This window comes from Pelodiscus sinensis, chromosome 2, assembly GCF_049634645.1.
Source record: "Pelodiscus sinensis isolate JC-2024 chromosome 2, ASM4963464v1, whole genome shotgun sequence".
Taxonomy (NCBI): domain Eukaryota; kingdom Metazoa; phylum Chordata; order Testudines; family Trionychidae; genus Pelodiscus; species Pelodiscus sinensis.
Genome location: NC_134712.1, coordinates 100675250 through 100696686, shown reverse-complemented (window position 1 = coordinate 100696686; position 21437 = coordinate 100675250). Strand labels below are relative to the sequence as shown.

Genomic DNA, 21437 nt, shown 5'->3' with positions numbered 1-21437 from the left:
GTCTCCCACTGACCCCAGGCTCCATGCTGCACTACCGCTTTGAAATGCACAAGAGCCTCCTCTGGGGACTCTTGTGCATGTCAAAGCTGGCACCTGCATGCAGCCCGGAGTCATCGGGACTTCCCTTTGGCCCTGGGCTGCACGCAGAGTTCCGCATCCTCCTTTGAAACGTACAAGAGCCTCAGCGGGGGTTCTTGTACATTTCAAAGGAGGAACGCGGAAGTGCCTATCGAGTAGTCGATGGAAATTCCATCGACTACTGGACTAGTCAGTTAATTGCATTTTAACTTCCTTAATTTAGAGTGTGAGGTTTCTGAGCTGAGCTTGGGGCAGGCAGTTGGGTTGCAAGAGGGGGTTCTAGGTGCAGGCTCTGGGAGGGTGTTTTGGATGCAGGGGAGCTCAGGGCTAGGGCAGGTGCTTGAGGCATAGGAAGGAGTTCATGACTTGGTAGGGGATCAGGATGTAGACTCCAGCTGGGCAGTGCTTACCTCAGGTGGCTCCTGGGTGCTGGTTCAGTGGGGCTGAGGCAGGCTCACCCCTGCCCTAGCCCTGCACCACTCCCAAAAGCAGCCAGTCCTGTTGTGCCTCTCTGCTCTGTGGAGATAGGATACAGGGTTTGAGAAGGGGGCACCTTGACTTCAGCGACCTCCTCTGCCTCCCCTGCCCAGCAAGCAGGAGGCTCCTGGGGGACCAATTGCTTGATTGCTCCAAGGCAAAGGGCCAGAGATGCGTAGTAGTGGGAAGAGGAGCAGCTGAAGTGCTGGCACTTGATAGCCATGTGGCCAAACCAGTTAGGATCAGCTGTCAGAGGCTCCAAGATCTGCCAGTAGATCCCGATCTACTGGTTGGTGACCCCTGATCTAAGGAGAGTAGGTGAATTTGTCCACATCCAAAGAAAGGGTGTCAAAAATAGGTGTCAGAGAGTGTAGCCTGAAGTCCCAGAGCTGGAAACAATGACTAGACTCTATCTAAATGCAAGTGGTTTGGCAGTATGTGATACAGTACTCAACAATTGGATCCACTTGTAACAGACAGCTGACCATACTATGCCATACTGCTTCAGTTTGTAACAGGTGCTAATATAGCAAAGTATTTAGGTACATGCTTAATTTTTAAGCGTGTTAATCTCATTTAAGCCAAAAAACTAGGCACGTACTAATTGCTCTGCTGTTTTGAAGCCATAAAGAACTGCATGCACTTCATCAACAGATGTAGATGGCAATCTCCAATTAGGCACAGCAAATAATTATGTAAAGCTAATTTGTGGGCGTGTAATTCAGCTTTGTGTACTCTCACATAGCCAGTAGGGTAACTACAGGCCTTGCGTTTGTGAAAATGCCTGAATCATACACGTAGAGGTACACGCGTATACATACATTTGGCATTTTGTATGCTTAAATAGCTATACAAGCCTAACTTGGAAAATCTATTAAAAAAGGCTCTGGGGAGAGCTAAAGTATAATATTAAATCAGGTTATAGCTCAATGAGGTCTAAAACTGTGGAGTAAGAACTATAAAGAAAATGCTGGTCTTTGCCTGTTCTGTAATAATACGACTGGAGTTACTGGAATTTTCTGTAAAAGAATCAACTCACTAAAGACAGTCTGCATTCATATTCTCTCAAGCCTTGGCAGCCAACAAGTGCAAAGTTTAATAACACTCTTACAGTCAGAAGTGTATTATAATGAAGTGTTACACAGCTGTAAGCCAGTTTATAAGCAGCTTTATGTCTGAGAGCTATGGGAGGTTTGTTTTGTGAGATGCATTTTATTCAGTGCAGCTGTCGACACCACCTATCCTCCATTTACAGATGAAGGGCAGATTCTGCATCTGACTTCAGTGGCTTAATCCCTGTTTTATATTGACCCAGAGACTCTTGGCCCTGGTAAAGTAGTTTAGCTCCCTGGAAAGTTATTGTGAGATGAGGTATTTTCCAGCTGTATTTATATCACTTCAGGCACATACTTTAGAAGCAGGTTGTTACTGAAGAATGGGCTGCAATTATGAATGAGATACATTGACAGAACAGGATGAGTCACGGTAAGCAGGCACATTTTTGGCAGTATACATAGGAAATCAGATACCTGAGCTTGCTGTCTTTGTTTTTTATTTATTTATTTATTTTTTGTGCCGATCTGAACAAATTAGAAAACCTTGAAACTAAGCATTGTCAGAGGGGTAGCTGTGTTAGTCTGTTTCAGCCAAAATAGCAAGGAGTCCTGTGCCAGCCCGCCATCAACATCAGTGTGAACCAATCCATGCAAAAGATCTGCTTCCTGGACACTGCTGTTCAAATAAGGGAAGGTCACATAAACTCTACCCCATACCAGAAAACTACTGACGGCTATACTTACCTACATGCCTCCAGCTTCCCTCCAGAACACATCACAGTATCCCGGCCAAACCCTAAGATACAATTTTGCATTTGCTCCAATCCCTCAAACTGAGACACATACCTACAAGACCTCTATAAAACATTCTTAAAACTACGATACCCAGTTGGGGATGTGAAGGAAGAGATTGTCAGAGCCAGGCAGGTACCCAGAAGTCACCTGTTACAGGACAGATCCAACAAGGAAAGTAACAGAATGCCACTGGCCACCAGAACGCCACTGTCCCCAGCAAACACCTCGCCAGCACATCATCAAGGATCTACATTCTACAACCTGTCCTGGATGAAGATCCCTCGCTCTCACAGGCCAGTCCTGGCTTACAGACAGCTTCCCAACCTGTAACAAATACTCACCAGCTACTGCTGGTCGGACCTCTCTCTGGTCTGTCACCCTCAGGAACTGATCAGTCCTGAATGAGGGAATTTGCTGGACCGGAGAACCTTCCCCCCCAGCCTGCCACCCCTCAGCAAGGCAGGCTGTGTTGCCCCAGTCAGCCCCCCTACCTCCAAGCCCCCCACTATTGCTGGTTCCTACCAGGCTGCCAGCCTACTGCAGCAGGCCCCTGGCCCCAGCTGGGCTGCCTGCTGGGCTGCTGGAGGCTCTGGCTCCAGTGCCGCAGGCTGCCAGAGGCTTCAGCCCTGGCCTTGCTGCTGGGGGCTACTGCTGGCTCTGGTCCTGACGGCCGCCGGGGGCTCCAAACACAGTCTCACTGCCAAGGGGCTGCTATGGGCTCCAGTCCCAGCCTTGCTGCCGTGGGCTCCGGCCCTGGTCCTGCTTCTGGACAATGGCCCTCCTCACACTATGCTCCCAGGGCTCCAGCCAGTAGGGAGCACTTCACCCTCTCTGGACACTCAGTAGCAGACTTGACAGTTGCCATGCTTCAGCAAAAAAACCTTCAAAACCAGACTTCAGCGTGAAACTGCAGAGGTGATTGGAGTTGAGAAGGGAGCTCTTAAAAATCTTTATGGAGATTCCACAACCTCCCTTTTCAATTTATTCCAGTAGTTAACCATCCTGACAATTTGAAGATTTTTCCTAATGTCCAACCTAAACCTCCTTTGCTGCAATTTAAGCCCATTGCTTTTTGTCCTACCATCAGATGTTAAGGAGAATATTTTTTCTCCCTCCTTCTTATACCACCCTTTTATGTATTTGAAAGCTGTTATCATGTCCCTTCTCAGTGTTCTCTTTTCCAGACTAAACAAATCCAGTATGTTCAGTATTCTAATTTTTTCTCATAAATGATGATTCTCATTAATCATTTTTGTTGCTCTTCTCTCTAGACTTTTTCCAGTTTGCCCACATCTTTCCTGAAATGTGACACCCAGAACTGGACACAATACTCCAGTTGTGAACTAATCAGCACAGCGTAGAATTACATCTTGTGTCTTGCTTACAACACTCCTGTTAATACATTCCAGATTGATGCTTGCTTGTTTGCAACAGTGTCATACTGTTGGCTCATATTTAGCTCGTGGTCCACTATGACCACTAGATCCCTTTCTGCAGTACTCCTTCCTAGACAGTGGCTTCCCATTTTGTATGTGTGAAACTGATTGTTCCTTCCTAGAGTGGAGTACTTTGCATTTGTCCTGACTGAATTTCATCCTATTTACCTTAGACCATTTCTCCAGTTTATCCAGATCATTTTGAATTATAAGCCTATCCTCCAAAGCCCTTTCAACCCCTCCCAGCTGGGTGTCATCCACAAACTTTATAAGTGTACTCTCTATGCCATTATTTAAATAATTGATGAAGATATTGAACAGAACCTGGACTCAAAACTGATCCCTGCAGAATCCCATTTGTTATGCCCTCCCAGCATGACTGTGAACCGTTGATTTCTGTTTTCTGGGAATGGTTCTTCAACCAGTTATGTACCCACCTTGTACTAGCTCCATCTAGGTTGTATTTCTCTAGTTTTGATAATTAGATGGTCATGTGAGACTGTATCAAAAGCCTTACTAAAGTATATAGATATACCAAATCTACCTCTTCCTCTTTATCTACAAGACTTGTTACCCTGTCAAAGAAACCTATCGGGTAGTTTTGATACAATTTCTTCTTGCCAAATCCATGCCATTATTTATCATCTTATTATCTTATAGATATTTGCAAGTGGTTCCTTAATTATTCACTCTATTATCTTTCCTGGCACAGAAGTTAAGATGATTGTCTGTAATTCCCTGGGTTATCCTTATTTCCATTTTTATAGGTGGGCACTGTACTTGCCCTTTTCCAGTATTGGAATGGGAATCTCTCCCGTTTTCCATGACTTTTCAGAGATAATAGATGATGGCTCGGATACCTTCTCAGTCAGCTCCTTGAATATTCTAGGATGCATTTCATCAGGTCAGGGTGACTTGAAAACATCTAACTTGACTAAGAAATTTTTAACTTGTTCTTTCTTTGTGTTAGCGTCTGAACCTATCCCATTTTCACTGGCAGTCCAATATTCACCAACCTTTGTGAAACCCAAAACAAAGATGTCATTAAGCACCTCTGCCATTTCCATATTTTTTGTTACTGTTTTTCTTTCATCATTGAGTGATGGGCCTACTCTGACCTTGTAATGTATTGGTAGAATGTTTTCACAGAATCCTAGAACCGGACGGGACCTCAAGTGGTCATCAAGTCCAGTTCCCTGGCCTCATGGCAAGACCAAGCACTGTCTAGTTACCCTTTCTTGTTATCCTTTCTGTGTCTATTTAGTTTGATCTTGTTTTGTGTCTTGGCTTTTCTAATTTTGCCTCTACATACTTATGTTGTTTGTTGATATTCATCCTTTTTCATTTGACCTTGTTTTCACTTTCTGTAGGACTCTTTTGATTTTTAGATCATTCAGGATATCCTGGTTAAGCCAAGGTGGTCTCTTGCCATACTTCCTATGTTACCTATGCAGTGGGAACAGTTTGTTCTTGTATTCCTAATGTCTTTTTGAAAAGCTGCCAACTATCTTCAACTGTTTTTTCCCATAGACTTGCTTCCCATGGGATCTTACATACCAACTCCCAACAGAAATACTTATTGAACACTTTGCCAGTAAAAATGCAGAAAAGGCAATTTCCCCATTTCCATATAGTTTTATGTAATTGGAATCTCAGCTTTCCAAGTGGTGGTAAACTTAATCTCTTACTGTAGTCATTCTTGAAATAGCAGTTGCTACCGTATTAAAGCTGACGTGGAAAAATTAAAATAGTAATCAGAACACAGTGGATTTCCGGGTTGAAATCTTCTGACCTGTCAGAACAAGAAATACTCAGTAGTCACTACAAATGCTTTCAGGACCAAAGAAAAGTTATAAAAACAGTTTGTGGCCTACTGGTATGAAAAGAACTGCAGTTTTTAATGGACCAGGTAGGAACTGGCTTACAGAATCAGGACTGTGCCAAATGGAGGCAACTTACTTCTACTACTTTTACAACAAGTATGTGGAATCTTTTGTGGAATTCCTTCAACTGCATTGCTGAAATCAAGAGACACTATTTCAACAGTCTTTCCTTTATCCACAAAGTTAACCCATGTTGGTTAATACTTAGTTTTCCTCAAAGTACCTACAAATTTTAAGTGTTCTAGCAATTTACCAGGTGTTAATGTTAAACATAGACATCTGTATTCTCTTCTGTATGTTTTACCCTTCTCAAATCATTCACATTTAACATTTCTCCATGATTCTTCAAAAATAATTGTCAGTGCTTCTGATATTTCAGCTATGTTGATTATAATATGGCATTCTTTTAATGTGTACCTTCATCATTTTCCCTACAGACCTTTTCCTTTCCTGGTTAAGTATTATGGCACCAATTATTTGGGTTATAGTTGTCCTTTTCAGTTACCACTGATTGTACAATAGCTATTAGGCATTTTGCCCTTCTCCTACTTCATCCGTTGATTGTTACCTTACTCATTTATGGTACCTCTGTTGACAATCTAGTCATGTATATTATCCCACGATGACTCCATAATGTCAGCCAAATCATAGATGTGCTTGTATTAAAAATATTTCTTTCTTTCCTCTTATTAGGGTTGCCAGATGGTTTCAGCAAAAATACTGGACACACTTGACATTACATCACAATCTACGTTATATCTTGTTTAGAAAATACCGGACATTTACATTTTGTCATTTATATTTTCTCAATTTGGTTCCCGAACAGAGAGCTCAAATTCTGGACTGTCTCGTTTAAAACCTGACACCTGGCAACCCTACCTCTTATGTCTCCATACATCTGGTAAAGAGAGTCTGAGGTTTTGGCTTTTGTGTTATGTATTTCCCTTATAATGCAGTACCTTCCCCATGTTGCTCACAATCTTTCCTAATCTCCCATCACATTGTTGGTGAGGAAGGTGAGGTCTCGTGTCCTGAATACAAGACTAGGAAATAGAAATTCCTGGGTTATGATTGCAGCTATTCAGTTGACTCTATCTGTGATTTTCATCAGATCACTTAGTGTTTCCCAGTACCTATACATTTTCCCCATCTGCAAACTGCAAATAATACCTGTGTTGGGGTACGGTGTACCTTAATTAATTGTTGCTAGAATGCTTGGGATCTTCCAGGATATGGGCTTTGTATGCTATTTCTCACTCCCTTTTGAGCAGTGGTTTTGTAAAATAGTCTTTGAGACACTTTTAATAGACCTTATCATGACTACAAAAAATATGGTAGCAAATGGTGAGTGATGGGAGAGTTGAAAGAAAACCATTAACATGAAAGGATTTTTAACTTTAAGATGTTTTTATTTCCCAGACCAAACTTGAGTGCTATGACAAAGTTTGAATTTGGGGCTGTAATATCAATGGCAGGAGTAAAACCTTTGAATATGGTAGGCTTGGATTCATCCCCACACTGACAGATTCACTTCAGCAAGCATAATATCCAGCACATTTAAACTGACTGGGCTAATAGAAGAGGCATAGTCTACTGTATTTTCTGTGCATGCAAAATGAGTCAGAATAAGCCCTAAAGGGATGTATACTCTGGTAGAAAACTGTTTGAATCTGATTTCAAGGAACAAATATCCTGGTTCTCCATTCAATAAAATCTGTGGTCTATCTGCCACTTGCTCTGCTCCCTTTGCAACTTCCCGCCCCATCCTAACTCAATACCTAAGCTCTGTCCCGTCTACTTCCATGCTGGGGTCATTGAAATGCTCTTGTCTATGTCTCTGTGCTGCTGACACTTCCCAATTGCTTTCTCAGTGCTCTACAGCAAGGCCATAGAGGACTCCAGAGATCATATGATGATTTATGGTAGTGAGCTGAGGAGATAGCAGGAGCCAGCAGGTCACCAGTGCATAGGACTAAGCACAGACACATCTGGATGAGAATGTTGGGTATTAAGAAAAGAAGAAGTGGGTTGGGAAGCCACATACTTCTTGGCTGCCACCACTGCTAGCAACCTGAGCTGCAGTGTTCTTTCTTGGAGGCCTGGTCTGTGCTGAACAGTTATATCGGCAAAGCCAACATAACACCCATTATAGACACAGCCATGTCCATGGTAGAGGGCTGCTATCAACATAGATAACATAATTTGAGGAGGTGGTGTTCCTACACCAACAGAAAACCCACTCTCATTGGCGTAGGCTGTGCCATAAAGTAGACAACCCCTGGGCCCTTTCCAGCTTTCAGTATGCCACCAATTGTCAAAATGTTCACATAATGCAACCCTTTCCGAACCTGGGATATTTCCATTTCTCACTGCCTTCAGTGAGAACTTTTAGAAAGGTTTGGGGGGGTTGGTTCAGATATCCACAGCAAATAGCTTCTTTCTTAAGCTGCCAACCAATAGTCAAAGGCAGGGCTGGCAACAGACTTTGCCAGGCCCTGGGCAATGTGATGAGGGAGCCTTGGCTCCGAGCCCACAGGAAGGGATGGAGCCTTGGACAGAAAGGGCAGCGCTAGGGGCTAGCCCCTCAAGTCAGCTCTCAGCTCTGCTTGGAGCTCTGGCAGCAATTTAAAGGGTCCAGAGCTTTGACTGCTGCTGTGGTAGCTGCAGTGGCAGCCCAGAGCCTTGGACCCTTTTAAATTGCGAGTACCCAGGGCAACTGTCTCCCCTCCCCCATTTGCAGCCCTGTTAAAGGCTTCTGTAAAACACCCATGAATAAAACCAAACTTTGAACGTCTAGCCAAAACTCTCTTCTTTTTCCCCCAAATGGCTTAAGACTTTTTTCTTGTCACATACACGTACATCATAAAAGTGCCATGCCCGATACATGCTCGGTTTGGTCAAAATGTTCCCAGCTGGCAGAAGATGACATGAACACTTTTCTGTGGTTTAGCTAAGTTATAGTACTAATAGTTGGTCAAAAGTGGGCTTATAATGGAGGGCTAGTAGAAAACTGGTTGGCTTTTAAAGAGTGTCTTCTTCCCAGTACCTAGGAAACTCTGGAATCCTGAAACAAGAATAGCTTTGGTAAGCCTACAACTTTCAGTGCAATGATGTGAGTGATTTCTCATTCATAATTGGTTGCAGATTTGTGTCCCATAACTCAGAGAGACTGAGAGAGGAGAAATATGAGAAGGAAATAAAAATGAAATTTAAATTTTTGAAAAATGCAAATTGATACGCGGGAGTGAAAATACCCAAAAGAATAATATTCCATGGGCCGCAGACACACAGTGTGAAAAGTCATTGGACGGTTAGTGGTAACAGCGATTAGTAGATTAGTTGCAATGTAATGATGCAAAATAGCAGGAAAAGCAAATCAGTGGAACTTTGGGCTGTGTTTGAGAAGCCAGTGCATAATGGGGCAGAGAGGAAATAGTCTCTCTTGAGGCTGCAGATTGAGTACTGCATTCAGTTCTGCCTCTCATTACCAGAAAGATGTAGTAGACAAACTGTAAAGGAATTCAGGAAAAAGCAACAAAAATGATGGTGGTGCTGGACGGACAGACTGACTGAGGATGGAAGGTGGAAAGAAACACTTAGCTTAGTGATAGCCCTACCTCAGAGCCTAGGGGGCTATACAAAATATACCAGTCCCTGGCCCCCACAAGAGATAATCCAGCCCTGAGAGGGGAAGCCCAGAGCCTCAGCGCTCTCCCACACCCCACAGGGATGGAGCATGAGGAGAATCCTTGTGCCCCAAGTTTCATGAATGAAGGGAGTGTCTCTTTTTTTTTTTCTGATTCTCAGTTGGGGATCCCATCAGTGCGGGGTTTTTTTTTTCTCTCCTCACTTGGGGGCCAGGTAAGTGAGGCGGTTTTCTTGCTTCTCACTTATGAGTAGCCCCTGAATGATTTTTTTTTTCTGTGAGTCACTGGCTGTTGACCCAAAAAAAGGTTTGACAGCCCTGGTCTACAGCCTAGCAGGTTTTATCTATCTTCAGTTACTATGGCTGCCAATGCTGAACTTTCAGATAGATGCATATTCAGTTACTACATGGAGAGGTTATTAATATTTTGCTTTGATAGTTGTGTTTTTGTTGTTGTTGTTGCCATTTTTGTTGCTATATCTGTGTCAAGGAGTCTTTTTCTTTTTTCTAGGTTTGTGGGGAGCTCAGCACTGATTGGGCCACTTGGGTGCTACTATAGTGCTAAGAAATATTAAATGATAATTTGCCTACTGACCATTCTATGGCTTGGTATCGTCTGACAAAACGCACTCCTGATTTCTATTTAAAATAGGAAAATTGGGGTTTTACTACAGAAAAGGGGATAAATTGCAGCTTTTCGGTTGGTTTTCATGACGCCTTTTGTTCTGGCTTATATTCACTTTTACTGCCAGTTTGCAAATGTTTTTTGATAAGTGTTAAGTGCAGTTGTATTTATTATTCCAGTGTAATCACAAATGCTTTTGAGGAGCAGGGGAATCTCACTTCAGATAAAAATCTAATCTTATTTTCAGGTTGTTAGGTGATGGAAAAGGAATCTTAAATTTGGCCCCTGGGTGTTAACTCTTATTTTGCTCACAGCTGTGTTTGGAGATTGTATTTCTCCAATGTTCTCTTAAAATGAGAAAAACAGTTAGCTGAAGGATGTGATTGATGCATGAAAAGTAAATGACTCTAGTGATATTTTTAGATTTTGCTTCATGAGAGATCAGCTTTTTTAAGGTGCTGCTTAAGACCACTGGTCCAAGACAGCATAGGAAATATTAAAGCTAGACCTAGAAATCACAATACTGTCCTTTGTGTATGTTGGCTGCAACAGCAATGGCAGCTTTAAATCATTAAAATATTAAAAACATGGGCAGATTGTTCATTGGGTTATCATAATAAAATGAAGGCACACATGTATTAAAATGACCTCACTTAAATTAGCCTAACTAAATTTCCTACTAAAAATATTTATTTTTGAGGGGGTCAGTGATGAGAGGACAATTGTTAAAAATCAGCATAATGATGTATTGGAGCCTGGGGACACAAAGCTTGGATTCAAGAGCAGAGTTTTTTGTTTTCAATTAAAATCTTTAATGCTTCAAGTTAGTTAGGGTTGCAGACTGAACTAATTAGAATGTTACTGGCTTTGTGCGTTTTTCCTGCATGATTTAGCTTCCTAAAAAGTGGTCAGATTATAAATAGTTGAAAATGTACCTCTCTGCCATTCACATCAATAGGTCATGCACAGGAAACTATCTGGACTAGTCATAGCCATTTATGCTCTAATGATTGCTCAGGTCAGGAAGCAAGTGACAGGAAAGAATTTTCTTCCTGGAGCTGACACTGGCTCTTGGATAAGTGTAGCCCCTCCATGTTTTGATTTACCCACTTGTGAAATGGGTTTAATGTTGCTCTACTTCCTTGGGATGTTAAGGCTCATCAGTTACAGCTATACAGTAACTTTCAATCAATGATTTCAAATTGCTCTACAAAATAGTATCTATTATTACAGCATCCAAAGGAGTCTTTGCAACGTAATCTATCAAAGGTCCTTCAGCTCCACAAACTGTAATGTCTATGTTTATATAATGGAACAATCACTTACAACCACTTTTAAAAGAATAAGATAAAAATGGATGTTGTGTTGGGGTGTTTTATATGCTGTGTGAGCAAAACTAATTCAATCTGGGACATTTTGTTACATGGAGAGTACACTGTGGAATGGTTACCCAGTCTGTGTTAATGGGTACTCTACAGAGCTGTATGAATAATTGATTTTTCAGTTTACTGGCTGTACTGACACATAAAAAAAAACTTTAGGTGAACTGAAAATGCTTTAGTTAATAGGTCTGTCTGTCTATTTTGGGTGGAACAAAGTGCCTTGTTCAACCAGAACAAACCATTTCATTTGGTTTTTGAACTTTTATTTATTTTTCATTTTTTTAAACAAAATTGAAGTAAATGTTAGGTTAATGTATTTTGATTTTTTTGGAAGGGGGAGACCTTTTTTTGACCATAATTATTCAGCCAATTCATTATAGATTCAAAAACCTGAATATGCATTATTAAGAGGAAAAATTTACCCTGAATTAGTATGCTATCAATTGGTATTTGGCCCCCTTGTAACAGCCCATTGTAGGTAGTAGTAGTAATAATAATTAATAAAGACGCTCACTTGAAAATCATAGAAAAATGTGTGCATTTCAATAGCTGTAATCTTTTGGCTTAACTCCCTTTTCATAACTATTTGTTTTTGTTTGTGTTTTGTAGCGCATACAAGAAATAAAAATAAACCCTTTGGCACAGCTACCTAGGAGTGCCTCACTCTGAATGAATTTTCTTGCTTAATAAGTAGAATGCAGAGTTTGTTCTAGATAGAACATCGTTCTCAATAAACCTCGTTGTGCCGGAGAGCTACAGGGATCTTCCAAACCACATACACTATGCTGTCCATTACTCATGGATACAGTTACAGCTTAATTCCGAAGTTCCAAAATAAGCTCTTGATCTTTCTCCTTCCTCAAGTTTCCTGTTAACTGTTGTTCTGTCAAGAGCTGGATATATGGCTCCCACTGGAAATTCAGTGCTACTCCAGTGTCAGACAAATTGCTGCTGAATGACATAAGGCACTCATTCTAGAAGCCCAGCACCTAGATGTGGAGTATCAAACTGACAGATTCCCAGCTCTTTGTGCACTATATACATTGCCGGACCTTCAAAAATTCTCTATCTGCTCATGCAAATAGCCCGTATTGGTGTGTCTGAAAACTTGACTTCCTGAGCCTTTGGAAATATGGCTGTTCATGGTGGTCAACCTTTTTGTGTGCGTGGGTTCATGTAAAATTAGGCTAGCTTCAGTACTGACACTTTTTAAAAATGCATGATTTTCAATAGGCGATAAATGCTTTATTCACACCATTTTTTTGTTTTTTGCACTTTTAAAAATAGCATACCATTTAGATTTCATGGTCTCTCGCCTTCCCTCCTTGTTAAAGGCCAGGTCAGTCTTTCTGGCAGAAATGCCACTAGTGTGCACACTTGACATTTTTGTAAGGAGGTTAGAGTTAGTAGAGCTGTTTCGCAGAGCTTGAAAATATGCGCTAAGCATTTTTCAAAGTGAAGATGAAGGAACCAAATGTGAAAGCTGCTTCTTGCTCCAAATATGCTAATGTAAACAGACTGCAACAATTAGCAGCTGAAAAAGATGGTGAGAAAATATTTTTCAAAACAGGAGCTGTGCTGCAATGTATTCACTGATAGACTTTTTATGGATCCTATTTCCGATGAATCTGTGAATCTAGCAAATATTACTGATTTTATCCTCCTTGTGCCCCTGTCCTATGGAGATGTACTATCATTTTTTTTATAGAGCTGGAATTGAGGTACTGAGCTATTAGATGACTTTTCATAAGTCACATGGGGAATCTGTGTGGCAGAGAAAGGGTTCAAGTCCAATCTTGCCATTCTAGTGAAGAGAAGAAAGAAAGGTGCAAGTTTAATTGATTGTTTATAAACTGTGTGAAGTTATAAATGGAGTTAGTTTTCAAAAGAACTTGTCCCTAAGAGTGAAGTCCTGATTGTAGTAAAGTTGATGCAGAAATTCCAAGGACATCAATAGAGTCAGAATGTAACCTTAAATGTGCCAATTTAAATGGTTAATTACATAGCACACAACTATTGCTATTGATTTTTCCTCACACTCTTCAAGATTTAGGAACTGATTCTGTAACTTGATTGTAGGGTGATTCTATGGTCACAGTACAGGATTCATGCAGAAAATCTGGGACTTTAGTCTGTGCCTAACCACAGAATTGTGGCATGACTTTGGGCTAATTGCTTAACCTCAAGACCCTCAATTTCTCTCTTGAGAAAATGAGATTAATGTAGTGTCCACACTGGCATTTTGCCAGTGGAATTATATCATCAGAGGACTTCTGTCTGGGGAAGTTTTATTGTGGCAACAGAAAATCTGTGTTTAGCTGGCAGGAATTATATTTGTGTGTGAACTTGTACAAACCTGTGTAAACAAAAGCCAAATTTTGCCAACAAAATTTTGTATGGTAGACCAGGCCAGATATTTCTGTACCTGCAGAACCTAATGTAGACATGTTTCTACCAGCCTTAAAAGTATTTCTGACAGTATAACCTATTGTACTCGCTGAACTGGTATAAGCTATATGGACAATATCACTTTGTTTAGTCACTTGGCCTATTATTTGCCTGTCTGAAAGAGGGTTTTGTTAATGTTTGTAACACACTTTAGTGCCTTCTTTGCTTGAGACTATCAGACAGAGTATATCTATACTACCAAGTTATGTTGCCAAAAATTGCCTTTTGGTGATAATACAGCGAGAATGTTCAGGCTCCAATGCAACTTTGGTTGGGAAAAATGCAGTTTCCGCATCAAAAAACTTCCACCCCTAGGAGAGATCCTCCGCAACTCCCCCCCCCCATTGTAAACAAAGAGACAGTGTAGACATTCCTATGTGTTTTGTTGACAGAACTGTCTTCCACCAGCATCCCACAATGCCTGCTCTGATGGCTCTGCTCAGCTTCAATTTCTGCTGCCCTGCAGGCATGCGCTCCACCCTTTTCAAAGCTCTGGGAAGTACATGACAGTTGAAGGGGCTGTTCCATTTGGGGAACAAACAAAGAGCAAATCATTGGACTGCTCCTGTTCTGCCCTCCACTAGGAACACAGTGGCAGGTTGATTGCTGCTGCAGGGGGAGGAGGACAGGGTGCTGTGCTGCTTTGACATTCTTCAGCACGGAGATTTCACAGAGCTACTCGTGGTGTTGCTTCTAACAGCTGAGAATGCTGTGGAAGAACTCAGAGGGAATGCCAAGAAGTGTAAGGATCAGCTCTTCCTTCCCATAACACTGCACTGTGGGATACAAACCCACCGTGTATTACTCACAGTGTCAATGATGGTGCCTCCAGTGTGGACATGATCTATCAACAGAGGGAGAGTGTGAACATCCTCTGGCGATTTTTGTTTTGTGAGCTTTGGATTTTGACATAAGTTTTGTTGACAAATCTTGTTAATGTAGCAATACTATAAGGAAATATCTGCACTACAAGCTTAACGGTGGCGCAGCTGCACCACTGCAAATAAGGTTGCTGTAAGATCTCCTGTGTAGCCATTTTTATGCTGACGGAAGAGAGCTCTCCTGCAGGCATAATTAAACCACGCCCAAAGAGCAGTGGTAGCTAGGCTGGTGGGAGAGCATCTCCCACTGACATAGCAGTGTTCATACTATGGCTTTTGTTGGTGAAACTTACATCAATCATGCCTCTGACCGGCAAAAATGCTAGTGTAAACATAGTCTAACTCTCAGAAAAGATGAAAAAGTTAGAAGTCATAGCCATTTTGTTTATTTACATTGTTTCCACGGTTTTTTGGGTGGGAAGTGGGGGCAGCAAACAACATTGAAGTGGATAAAGTTTGATAAATTGTATATGTCTTTCAGTTATTTGAAATATACTTTATTCCTTGACTGTGCACGGAATAAAATTAGCACTACGCTCATGACTATACCATGGGTGTAATTACAGCCCAGCAACATGTAGCTGCTATTTTTATTGAAGTGTGCTGCTATGTGTGGTCAAGTCACTGTGGAATTTCACAACGGAAGTGATTGTCTAATGTGTGAGCCCTTCACATCCTCCAGCTGTAGGATATTTTTGGTTTTGTGTGTTAAATTACCTACCTGTGCAGAAAGTTGACATGGGTGTGAGAAAATCCCTGGAACAAATAAATCTTTCCTTTGGGGTAGGTTTATGCCAAGTACCAACCAAAATTCTGTAGACCGTGGTTCTGCCTACATGCTGCTTTGTAAGTGACAGCTAGTTGGATGTATTTTTGCATCACATTTTAAGGCTAATAATAATTTGGGGGCAGGCAGAGAGAACAGGGTTTTGTAACTTAACTTTATTTAGAAGTTCTTGTTTCTTTTGGTGGGCAGAGGAAGAAAGGTGTGACAAATAAGAGAATGTTCAAAACAGAGCTGTGAACAGGAAGGGAGAATCATGCAAGAACATGCAGTCAAGCTATGGATGGAGGAAGCAAGGAAAGCACAAACATTAAGTTCTGGGGAGTGATGCCTGAATAAGGAGTTCTGAGCCCAAATGTGGGAGAAGATTCCAAATTGCGAGATTGGCTAGACAAGTGGCTGTCAATTCACGGGCTGCTTGCAGCCCAATCAGGACATAGCTGAGACCCATGTGACATCCTCAGGGCCATGCAAGTACAGATTGAACTTCTCTAAACCGGGACTCTCTGATCCACCAACATCCGTGGTCCGGCACAAGTATGGATGTTTCAAGACCAGAGGATCCTGGTGGAGGGCAGGTGCCCAGGAGTCCTGCAGACTAGCAGGGTTGTGGGCTGCTGGCAGCGAGCTGCTAGCAGAGCCAGGAGCCTAGATCCCCACAGCTGAGAAGCCGGGCATGCCCCAGAGGAACCAGAAGACCAGCGTACTGCCGCAGAACTACCTGGAGGAGCTGGGAGTGGCGCACCGCGGTGGGGGAGGAAGGAGGCTGCTCAGCTCGGCAGGGTGGAAGCCTGGTGTGCTATGAGCTGGATTGCCCAGCATGGTAGGCAAGGAGAGGGGTGGGGACCGGCAGGGCCTGTGGCCAGTCTAGCACTGGGGAGGCCGGTAGCAGGGGGACCAGATATGACCTCATCTGAGGCTGGTCAGGTGCCAGACCAGGGAGGTCCAACCTGGTGTGTGTGTGTGTGTGTGTGTGTGAGGGAGAGGGGCTAGGGCCCATTAGGGTTCTGTGTGTGGCCTGCGAGATATTTTGTTTACCGTTTCCCACGTGCAGGGTTGCCAGATTCTGCTGATTTCCATCCACATCATTTTTTTCCTACCAGTATTACTAATGTACCATGCATGTAAAACAAGGGCACGTGACGTGAGATGGCACTGATTGCACATAGCACTGACTGTGAGGTCCAATCATAGTACTGCTCTGGTTCAATCAGCACCGCCTGCAAATTCTAGGTACACAAGCACAAATAGCAAAATTACCCTATCCTGGGAGACCATCTTGGTTATGACAATCTTGGGGCCCGTTCACTAGCCTAGGTTGCCTGTTGCTGATATATATTGCGTGAATGCAGCTCACATGCCCTGCAGAGAGCTGTGTATGAAGCCCATAGTGGTAAATAAATTGAGAACCACTGGGGCTATGTCTAGACTACAGAATTTTTCTGGGATACCAAGGTATCTGGAAAAACTCCGCCGTGTCCAGGGAACGCGTCTGCTTTTCTGACATTTTTTGCAGAAGAGCAGACGCACTATTTCAGAAGCCCTGTCTTCCTCCTTCCACGAGGAAGAAGGGCTCTTCCGAAAGAGGAGGCTTTTCTGAAATTTGGCCCAGTGTAGATGGGCCAAATTTTGGAATAGCCTCTTCTGACAAAACTATCGGTCGCAATTTGCGTACCTTTTGCCAAAAAAAAAAAAAAAGCAGCAGTCTAGACATAGTCTGGATGAGGCTGTGCAATAGCCTCCCAAGGGAAGCAGTGGAAAGGTTTCTCTTCAGGATATTTAAAACTATTCTGGGGACTGGAAAAAGCTTGCTACAGAACAGTCCTTTGTTGGCTGGGTATCGACAAGGTGAGCTGATAGATATCCAGTTCTAGTTTCTGTAATTTGTAACTTCAAATTGCAGTCTCAGCCCACAATATTACAATAAACTAAAAATAAAAGCTATTTTCTTGGGAAAATGTATTTTTTAGCAAAGTAAGTTGTACAAAAATGTAGACCAAATATGCCATCACTAATGAAAAACTGCCTGCCTTGTCTCAGGGATTTTTGTTAGCATATTAAAATTAGTATTTGGCAACGCCAATAGAAAGAGAGATCGTCTAATGTCTATCAAGTTATAAAAGCACATGCTGTTCTTCTGAGCATTATTTCAATAGCATAATTAGTGGTTATCCTTTTATGTTTGTAAGAGTAAATCACAACAGAAAAAATCCCAAGAGATTTGCCTCATTTATGGTCAGTTTAAATGTTATGGAGACTTGACATTAACATTAAATTAGCAACTCCCTGTAACAAGATCACTTGTAAGAAAGCACTTGATTTAGGAGGTCTGTTGTCACAGGATACCGCAGTTGTGATTTACATTCATGGGAAGTGCTATTTTTGTTGCAAGTCAGCTTCAGCCTCTGGCAACACAATCTATTCTAGAGTGACTCCTGGCTCCTTGACTTCAGTAGCCATATCCATTGTTGCAATTGTTGCAGAAACGTATGGTGTCATTTATCTCTTTCTTGCTAACCAGTGATGCTGTGACATGGCTCATCCCTGTTTTTTGTATTTCTCCCTCCCACTACTTCTGTTCCCACTGGAGCTGCAGTGGCCATGGACAGGTGCTTCTCAGAGACGGAGGGTTGCAATTATCCCTCTCTCCCTGGGAAAGCCTGCACACTGAACCCCTCATCCTCAGCCCCACCTCAGAAATAATGATATAAATGAAGAAAAAACATGTTTGAGTTAAGAACCCAAGCAGAGTTTGTAAATATAGGTGTGTGTGATGTGATTTAGTGACCACACAAGTTCTACTTATTTGTGTAGGGTGGCCTGATTATTTCCTACGCCCTATGGCCTAGATGCATTTTTGTGAAATAAGGTTTGTCACAATTATTGTATTGCTTTTTTATAATTTTTTTCATAGCTTTTTTTTAACCTTAGCCCCAAGATTAATTTGCAGATTTTCTTCTGTTGTTATGCCCCAACTAATGTACAATTTCTGATGTCTGATGTTAACTTTTAAGCTATATTCATTTCATGTCAATGGTTTTGTAGATATGCGGCTAAATAATTTGGTGTTCTGTTGAAGGGTGTCCTGGTAAACGCCATTTCCTTGAGCATTTAAAAAACTCTGTTACAGTTACTAGGGCTCTTCAGTGTGCAAAGAATTCAGGATCACACACCAAATTTGTAAACCAGCATTTGCAAACAAGATCATATTTCCTGATGAAAGTTCAGTCTGGTTTATCTGAACATGTGACTAAGAGATCTGCATCCCCATTGCCATATGTGCTTTGCTCAGAAAGCTCTACATTGTATCCAAAAGGTTTTTGCCTTTGGCTATAGTTCTCTTACCAGGAGACTAAACTCCCTCATGGCTTATAGAGTGCTGCTGATCCACATTTCCCTTGGAAACAGCCCACTCTCTTGGGTAACAACAGTCTGGGATATTTTAAAATAGCCCCCTTTTCTGAAGTGAGTTTTCTTTGCTGAATATCTGGCAAAGAAAGACGTTCCAGGTTTTGTCCTTTGGATTTTACCTCCTACTTAAAATCGATGAGACATCATTTAATTGGATTTATCCAAACAATTAGTGTATTATTGCACCAGACTGAGCAGGCCAGACACACACTTGTTAAGCATGGGATGATTTTTATTGAACAAACAAAATTGTAAAGGGACAGATTCACAATTAAATTGTGTCTCGACCATCAGCTGCATAGCAAACATCCATCTGCTTCTTATCACCAGGAGTCATTTTAGCTGTCTGCAAATGAAATATCCTAATGCATTGTGTTCCCGTCTTACTTCCTCAGGATGTTCAGTTTAGTTTCTGTTTTTAAAAATCTGCATACGCAACTATCTAAAAAATGTTCTGTAAGCTGGTTTATTGGTGTTATTTGTAACACAGCAGGGCAGTGTGTTCTTTCAGTAAAAAGAAGAGACTGGCAGACCTTATCTTTTTTTCTTGTTGTTGTTTCTGCACAGTTTGAGATTGAACTGGTCATATATTATTATGTATTGAATTATATGTCCAGTTTGCAGCTTTGCACATGCACTCCTTTGGTAGTTTCATAATATGTAGGTTGCTAATGGTCTTTTATTTTATAATCTCAGTCACCTACTCTGGCGTGTAAATGTTGCAAAAGGCTTATACTCCTGTTTTGGGATGGATCAGAATCTTTTATCTCCCTTGTCTCTTATTACAGTAAGGGCTAGAGCAGGGGTTGGCAACCTATGGCTTATGAGCCAAATATGGCTGACTTAGGAGCCAAATATAGCTTGCAGCTCGAGCTCAGACCCCCCTTTGTTTCCCTCTGCAATGGGGAACCTATGGTGGCACTCCAGCCTCGCACCGGACGCAAAATTGTTAGCCAGTGCCGGCTTCCTGTGGGGGAGAGAGGGTGGAGAAAGCCCTGAGCCTTGCTGTACGGTCAGAGCAGAAATAGTGCCACAAACAGTGCCGAATTGGCCTATGGTAGAGTGGTATATTTGTATCCAAAATACAAATTGACCTATCAGGATTTCCCCTCACCCCTTTGAATGTTTAGGAAATGAACACTAACCCCTGTTCCTTCTCTAAGGTGTGTGCATGGTTACATTTGATGAATTATAATCAAGTCTGACAAAACTCAATCATACATAATTCTAACATTTCATCTATGGGCTGCATAATAGCTATGCTAATGTAACTGTGAACAGCAGAGCTATTATTTAGTATTGCTAATCTGCCCTTTTAAAAAGTTCTCCAGTTATATTATATGAAGACCAGAACCAGCTTTCGGAAACTGATTGCTCACATCCTTGACTGTCAATATTGAGGGCATGACCAAAATAACCTTATGTCTTAAGTTTTTAAGTTTAAAAATCTTATTTCTGTTCCCCAGACTTTCTCCTGAAGCTTGAATGGGAGGACCAGAAATGCACCAGAGGTGAGGGACAAGTAGCGAAGGGCCAAAGGTTCAGCAAAATGAAATCAGGAGATAGTGAAAGATGGGAGGAATGATAGATACCTTAACGTTTGGGCATTGGCACAAATATAAACGATGGAAGCAAACCTCCTTGATGGATTTTTAATCTTGCTATAAATAGCTGCAGATGCATCCATTGCTTTTTTGTGTGTGTACTGATGGACTACCTGTTTTGACTCGAGCACATATTGCATGGTATGACGTACAAGAAATCAGTTCTTTGTGTGTTTATTTAGACTGTGACTAGAGGGATTTGTGTGTGTGGGTGTGTGTTTAAAAAAAAAAGTCATGCACAGGAGGTCAAAATGTTGCAGTGAATAGATTTGAAGTCTGTTTGTTCACTGTGCTACTTAATTTTATGCGCAGCATAATCAATGTGTGTAATTTTTTTCCCCATAGGATTTCATCAAGTCTAATATCACAGCTTGATTTTTAAAAGGAGCTGGATAACTCCTTGATCACTAGCATTTATATCTGTAGGTACTAAGATAACAAAATCTTAGGCAATAGGTGTCAGGAAGCAATTATCCACCCTTAACTACAGCGCTGTGTCGTGTATGTGGTGTGGACTTGGTGGTAGTCTATTGCTGCAGCATCAGGTACTGACTGACCAATGCTGTCATGGTCTGGTAAAGATAATTCTATATCAAAGCTCCCTGACTCTACCTGTCATGGATAAAACAGAGAAATTCTCCCTCTGCAGTTGAGTATGGCTGTCACTGCAACCTGAGAGTCTCCTTTACCAGTGACACGTTAGATGAGATCCCAGCACTTAGATATGTTGATAGTGAAAACAAATATAAATGTATTTAACAAAGAATAGAAATTTGAGAGAGAGCAAGTACAGGTTGAATCTCTCTAGTCTGGCCCCTCGCGTCCTGATTGGTGCCAAACCAGAGAATTTGCTGGACCATGGGAAGTCAATATTGTCTAGCAGCATTGCCAACACTTCCACTGCTCACTGGGCTCCTAGAAGACGTTTAGGG

At 41.8% G+C, this 21437-nt stretch overlaps 1 protein-coding gene across 2 annotated transcripts in view; it reads left to right on the top strand.

The window, feature by feature from the left end:
- The window catches only part of SLC66A2 (solute carrier family 66 member 2), a 103560-nt gene that overhangs the window by 77737 nt on the left and 4386 nt on the right, over positions 1-21437 (top strand). The gene's annotated exons all lie outside the window — the stretch shown is intronic.